Below are 7,455 nucleotides of genomic sequence, written 5' to 3'. Positions count from 1 at the left end.
ATCTACAGATACGTTACATGGTCACAGGAAAAAATAGAATGCTACACTCTTAGGTCAAGCGCGATCTTTAAACCTCCGATGACCTGACCCTGGAAGACTTTCTCAGAGCTTGAGGAGGGGGAGGGGAAGGGGGAGGGAGAGGTGAGGGGGTGAGAGTAGGAGTCGGAGTAAGGTGAGGTGAAGTAGCGTGCTTAGCATACACAGGGAGGTTATGTATAGCATGTCGCGAGGACGTATTAAATAAAGAAATAACAGACAACAAATTAGCCTGCACATTGATCACAGGAGACAATTCTCTTATATACACAGCCTCTAACATTTTTAGTTCCTTAACATTATTACACTGGGCTAGCACTTCAGTGTTATGAACAATGGTTGCTCTATCCAACACAGACTTGTGATACTGTTCAAAATGATTCTTAATGGCTCCCTGTTGGAGGTGGAGGGTTAAACGTCTGCTAAGGCTGCATGTCGTATGACCAACATAGCTACGAGGAAAGAGCTCACAGTCTCCAGTAATGCATTTGAACATATAGACTACGTTAGTTTTCGACAGCATCCCAGAAGTGCCAGACAAATCATTTTTGAGGACTAGGGAACTAGTGCGTGTGTTTTTATAAAATATCACCAAGCGCAAGACATCATTTTCATCCACCGGTTTACAATTTCGAAAAACAATGTCTTTAATGCATTTCTCATCCTCACGGTAAGCGCTGTTGAAGATATTCTTATAAAAGACTTTGATGATATTATTGTGGGGAGGGGTACGGTTATACAAACTACTGTCTAACATCTTATTGGTAATGTTGTCAAAGTCTGTGTTGGAATAACCGTTATTCACTAACAGCTGGCGTAGGTGTTGTAGTTCTGCGTGTAGTGAATGCCAGGACGAGCAAACCTTAATCGCCCGTCGCACGTAGGCCTTAATAACACCTCTTTTGTACTCAGCCGTGCATTCACTCTCACCGTTCATGCATTTCCCAGCATTGGTGGGCTTGCGGTAAACAGAAGTGATGAAGTTGTCAGAAGACGCGTCCACCATAACATCAAGAAACGGGAGTTTGTTGTTATCGTTTAACTCAACAGAAACCTCCCTATTAAACCCTCTTTGTACCGCAGGTATATAGACGACATTTTTGTGTGTGTCAATGACATGCGTTTACTTGAAGAACTTAGATCGAACCTCCAGGAAGTTTCAGGTTTAAAATTTTCTGTTGAGTTAAACGATAACAACAAACTCCCGTTTCTTGATGTTATGGTGGACGCGTCTTCTGACAACTTCATCACTTCTGTTTACCGCAAGCCCACCAATGCTGGGAAATGCATGAACTCATGGGCTTTCGTGACATAAACAGACTGATCTAAAATAACAATATTGCCACCTTTATCCGCTTTTGTGATGATGATGTTGTCAAGCTTCTTAAGAGCAGACAGGGCCTCCCTGTGTCTTTTTGGTAAGCCACTTTCATTTTTAAAACATTCTGAAATACCATTTAATAACACCCCTTTAAGGCAAGCAAGATCTTTGTCGTAGTGGTTATTAGCTAAATATTTGTCGAAACCAACCAACTTTTAGCAATCACCCTGACAATGTTAAGAAAAGTGTTGCCTCTGGCCTTTTCTTGAGGGCTTTCAGGATTTGCAGTCCTCAACTTCTGGACCATGAGATTGAGGTGATCAAATGTCAACTTGAGAAGTTGGCTTATCCACCTTGGTTTCTGGATCAAGCCCTCAGTAAGGCTAGGGCCAACCATTTTAAAACTTCCGTCCCCTCAAGTTTTCACCGCTCCTTTAAGGACATTTTAAAAATTCCATTTAATAATACCATCAGTTCTTCTACTAAATTGTTTCCTCATGAACGTCTCACTATTGCCTATCACTATCCTAACACCGTGCGTAAGCAAATTGTGAACGTTCAACAAAAACCGAAGGAAGTTGAGTCACCTGGTGTTTATTGTTTGCCCTGCAAAGATTGTGATTTGGTTTACTTGGGTCAAACCGGGAGAGACCTGAACACTAGATTGGCAGAACATAAAAGGTCAATTAGGTATGGGCAAGAAAATTCGGCTGTATTTCTTCATGTCAAAAATAAGAATCATTCTTTCGACTGGAGTAAGGCCAGATTAGTGTTCAAGTCCCACTGCGGTTTCAGGAGAAAAATAGTCGAATCAGCATTAATTGAGGAATGCCCTAATATTAATATTTCTAAAGGGCAGTGGACACCTGACATAATCTCACGCGCAGCAGTTGCCAAGTTGGTGCGGACACTACATCCTCCCCTCTCCTCACCTCCTCCCTCCCCCGCCACCCCAGTTTGCCCCGCGCCTGAGTGAGGTCAACTGTCCACATCTCTTCTTACTGTAGTTTATAAGTCCCCTCTGTTCTCTATCTTATGTACTTTCCTGAAGAGGGCTACAGTTGATAGCCGAAATATAGGATTTTTCTTTTTTCGAAGTTTATTCTTTCTCCGACTGTGGGTTCCTGTGTGTAATTTACAAATGTGCTACTACATTTCTGTTTAGATATATATATATATATGTGTGTGTGTGTGTGTGTGTTTGTATATATATATATATATATATATATATATATATGTATATATATAATGTGTGTGTGTGTGTGTGTGTGTGTGTGTGTGTTTTATTTTCTTTCTTTCTTTCTTTTCTTTTTTAATCATCATTATATAAAGGTGAGACGGTGGTGGCAGAAATGAAGAGAGAAAACGGCTGCATGGAAATGAGGAAGCATGTAAGAGGTACAGTTTAAAGAGGGCAGAAGCAAAACGCAATGTGCGGAAGGTCAAAAGCATATGTATTTTTACCTAATTGTTTTTACGTAATTGTAGTATACAGGAAAGGAGGCTCGTTTGGGTCCCGTCTCCTATTCTCTAATTTTGTAACATACCCGGACTCAAATCCATGTACAGTTCCAACTCAACCTACTGCATAGCCTTGATTTCCAGTTATCATATTTAGATTTGAACTCATGTATTGTTTGAGCTTGGGCTACATCACTTAAACTATTCCACATATTTATGCATCTATATGGAAAACTGTATTTCTTCACATCCTTTCCACATGTGGTTCTCTTACTTGACTCCCTTGGCCTCCTAAAGCCCTCTCATTTTTAATCAGATCTCTTCTGCCAATGCAATCTACTCTAGTTATCCGAATCTTGTAATCATACCTCCCCTTTCTCATCGATTTATCAAAGTTGGCAGACCCAGTACTTTTATTCTTTCTTCATATGGTTTATCTGCCCTTTGCATTCTCTCGATCTTGCTTACATCCTCCACTGTGTGGCCAGGGCCATACTACGGACGCATATTCCTGTCTTGGTCATATCAGGGTTTCGATTAGTTTTTTTCATCATCTCTTCATTCATATAGTGGAACGCCACTTTAATATTCTGCAATAGTCCGTATGTCTCCCACAATCCTGCTGATATGTCTGTCAGGTGACAAGTTGTCTTTTAACCAACACTCCCAAGTCTTTCTCCTCTTTTGCTTTTTTAATGGGTTCAGTTCCCAAGAAATAGTTTAAGGATGGCCTTTTGCCGCTATAGCCCATATCCAGTCTTTTTTTTTTTTTTTTTTTTTTATCTTCATTTTCCATTCTTGGTTCCATGTATAAATAGTGTCTATATTTTTTGCAGGGGTCTACCATCCTCCTCGATTTTCACTCTTCTCATTATTTTTGCATCTGCAAGTATGCCAGCATAGCATGTTGTTCCTTCCATCATGTCATCGACATAGACATGAAACATTATTGGTGCGAGCACTGAACCTACAAAGGCAAAGGATTACAAAGGCGGAGCATGCCGACAGGAGACCTTTTGATCCATATCTAGGTCGGATGCGAAAAAAAAAATCATATTAATAATAAAATAATAAATGAAAACTATGATAATGTAAATAACAAATAAAATAAATAAATAAATGCATAGGTATAGTTAAATAATAAACAAACAGGTAAATAGTAAATAATAAATTGACATATAACTAATAATAAATAAAAATCAGACAGACAAATGATAACAAAACAAAAACAAATAATATAAGATAAATTATAATCATTACAGCATCTTACTTAGGTATTTATCTAAATGATTCTTAAAGCTTCGAACTGAACTACATTGCACTACCTGTGCAGGAAGTTTATTCCATTCATTAACTACACGGTTGGCAAAGTTGTTTCTACCTACTTCCAAATTGAATCTATTTCCGGAGAGTTTAAGACCATTGTTTCTTGTCTGATTCTCATTCAATGTAAAAATTTGGTCACTTTTGATGTTGTCAATTCCCTTTAGAATTTTAAAGACCTGTATCAAGTCACCTCTGAGTCTACGCTTTTTTAGGGAAAACAGATTCATATGTTTTAGTCGATTTTCGTATGATTTATTTTTGATATTTGGAATCAGTTTTGTGGAAATCCGTTCGTTACTACTCTTATCCCTTCCTATTGTCGTCATGTATCTTTCCTTCAAGAAACATTCCATCCATTTTAGTAGTTTATCCATTCAGTCCTCCAATGCGAAACAATTGGATGAAATGTGTTAAGGGGCATGAAACTGCCCGATGTAGGTCTTGTGGTCTCTTACAGTCTCCTCTTTTCTTATGTTCTCATGTTCTCTACTCTGTAAATTTATTGAGTGAATGAGGAGGGAAGGAAGTAATGTCGTGAAGCTAGGGGGGTGGGTGAGACCAGCTCTAGCTGTCGGGCCTTATTGTGGAAATGCTATATCTTACTGCATTGCCTTATAGCCCAAGCAGTGTGGCAAGAGACAGGGAGGACCCTTCTTCCACAAAGTGATAAGATAGGAGAGACAACTAATATATTTTTATGGGTGTGGGATGAATGTAGAGTGGATATATGCCCTGACTCGGCCACTACCCTTCAAATGTGTATAAATTATTTTCCAAGATTCCTACAGATAGGCAAGTAAAGTTTAGATGAAAACTAGCCAAGAGAACAGGCAGGCTTTAGAGGCGAATACTCCACTTAGAAACCGTCTGCAGGCAATAAACCATAATCGATAAAAATACAGTTCCCATAAGTCTTAATATTTAGCTTTTGTAAATTGCAAAAGGGCCTTCGATATGGTAAAACAAATTACAATACTGAACTATGTACACAATAGGATGCAAATAAACACATTGTAAGGTGTCTATAAAACAGTTATGCGAAAGGTTCTGCTATAATTGGACTACTTAAAAATACAGGAAAGATGAAAATCAAGAAAGGAGGATGTCAAGGCGATACAATTTCACCCAAACTCTTTACAGCTTGCATGGAAGAGATTTTCAAAGGGTATAGTCCCGCTTTACAAGGGAAAGGGGGACAAGTGTGAGTGTAGTAATTTCAGAGGGATCAGCTTATTGAGTGTAGTTGGGAAGGCTTATGGGAGGGTCTTGATTGAGAGGATTAGGAGAGGAACAGAGGGAATTGATGAGGAACAGTGTGGGTTTAGGACAGGTAGGGGATGTGTAGATCAGATTTTTGTGGTAAGACAGATATGTGAGAAAGCTATAGGAAAAGGTAAGGATGTTTTTGGGTTTTTTATGGATCTGGAAAAGGCTGACAGGGTAGACAAGAAGGCACTGTAGGAGGTACTGCAGATAGGAGGAAAGCTGTTAAGAGCAGTCAAGAGTTTTTACGAGAGTAGTAGAGCTTGTGTTAGGATTAGAGATGGAGAGAATGAATGGTTTGAGGTAAAGGTGAGACTTCGTCAGGGATGTGTTATGTCGTCCTGGCTGTTCAATCTTTACATGGATGGAGTGGTGCGAAAGGTGAATGCAAGGGTAGTGGGTCAGGGGTTGGAGATGATTAAAGAAATGGAGGAAAGTGGGAGGTGAGCCAGTTGTTGTTTGTTGACGACACTGCGCTTGTAGCAGGATCAGAGGAGGGATGGAGGAAGTTAGTGACAGAGTTTGAGAAGGTGTGTGAAAGAAGAAAGCTGAAGATAAATGTGGGTAAAAGTAAGGTGATGAGATGTACAAGGGGAGAGAGTGACAACAGGCTGGAAGTGAGCATTAAGGGTGAAAAACTGGAAGAAATGGATAGTTTTAGATACTTGGGTGCGAATGTGGCAGGAAAGGGAGTGGGGGTGGAGGTAGAATGTAGATTGAGAGAAGCGAGTAAATGCCTTGGTGGATTGAAAAGTGTAATGAGAAATAGACATCTGGGAATGGATGCTAAGAGGAGGTTATATGAAGGAGTGATTGTGCCAACAGCATTGTACGGGGCAGAAACATGGAACACGAGAGAGGAAGAGAGAAGGAGTTTGAATGTGTTTGAGATGAAATGTCTGAGAAGTATGATAGGGGTTACTAGGCTGGATAGAGTGAGAAATGAGGAGGTGAGGAGGAGAACAGGGGTGGAAAGGGAACTGGGAGATAGGGTTGATGAAAGAGTATTAGGATGGTTTGGACACATGGAAAGAATGAGTGAAAGATTAGTAAAAGAAGTATGGAAGGCAGAGGTGGAAGGAGTGAATATGAGGGAGCGTCCTAGGATGAGATGGATGGATGGGGTGAAAGGGGCATTACAAAAGAGAGGAATGTCTTTGGAGGAAGGACGGGAGAGGACAGAAGACAGGGGTGAATGGAGAGGGTTTGTGTATAGATGATGCTGTGATGCATGAGGGGGACTGGGTGGGTCATGGGGGGTGAGGAAGTATGTATGAGAAAAAATATGACGCAGCCCGAAGGGATTTCTCCCCGTCTTCTCCTTTTCTGCATGGGGGGACGGAGAGGGGGGGTCGCCAAATTTATGAAGCGGCCTTGGTGTGGATGTGCTGTGTCTTGCGACACTGCTTCTGACCCAGGGCGGTGGACAGGATGCAGGGATGACCTGTCGTCCAGGAGGTGCCAAGATAAGAGGGGGGGAGGAGGGTGGAGGGGAGTGGAATATAGGAAATGGAATGGGTGGGAGTGGTTTCTGTGCCTTTTTCTTTTTGGCTACCCTCCGTGTAGGGGGGTAAAGCCTTTGGTATGTGTATGTATGTAGAACTAGGAACGATTTTTTTTATAAGATTAATAAGGAATATTTCATTCACTTTAGATTTGCAGATAACATAACTCTCATTTCAGAAACACCAGACTACCAGTAGTGACATGAAAAAAATCAAAGTAGGTTTGAAAATAAAAGTAAAGGAATTATAAAATCGATGGTGAGAACTTTGAAGAAGTTAGAAAATAGAATCATTTACGGCATCTGCTAAAACTGAATAAAATTGTGAAAATCTAATAAAAATGCGCGTTAGAATTATTTGGGAAATGTTTTATAAGAACATCATGAGAGGTTCTCTACCTACATGTAAGAAACACAAATTTTATCATCAACGCCAGCTATAAACTATGGGTGTGAGACTTGGAAGTTGATGATGAATGATGGATGATGGTGCAAATGGACGCCGCGAGATGGGAAGCGTGCAAGGGGGAGACTTCAGAAGTTT

Source organism: Oratosquilla oratoria, chromosome 1 (genome assembly GCF_046742065.1).
Source record: "Oratosquilla oratoria isolate Oo_2021 chromosome 1, ASM4674206v1, whole genome shotgun sequence".
NCBI classification, from domain to species: Eukaryota; Metazoa; Arthropoda; class Malacostraca; order Stomatopoda; family Squillidae; genus Oratosquilla; species Oratosquilla oratoria.
The sequence above is the reverse complement of the archived record's forward strand: the minus strand, read 5'-3'. Positions refer to the sequence as shown.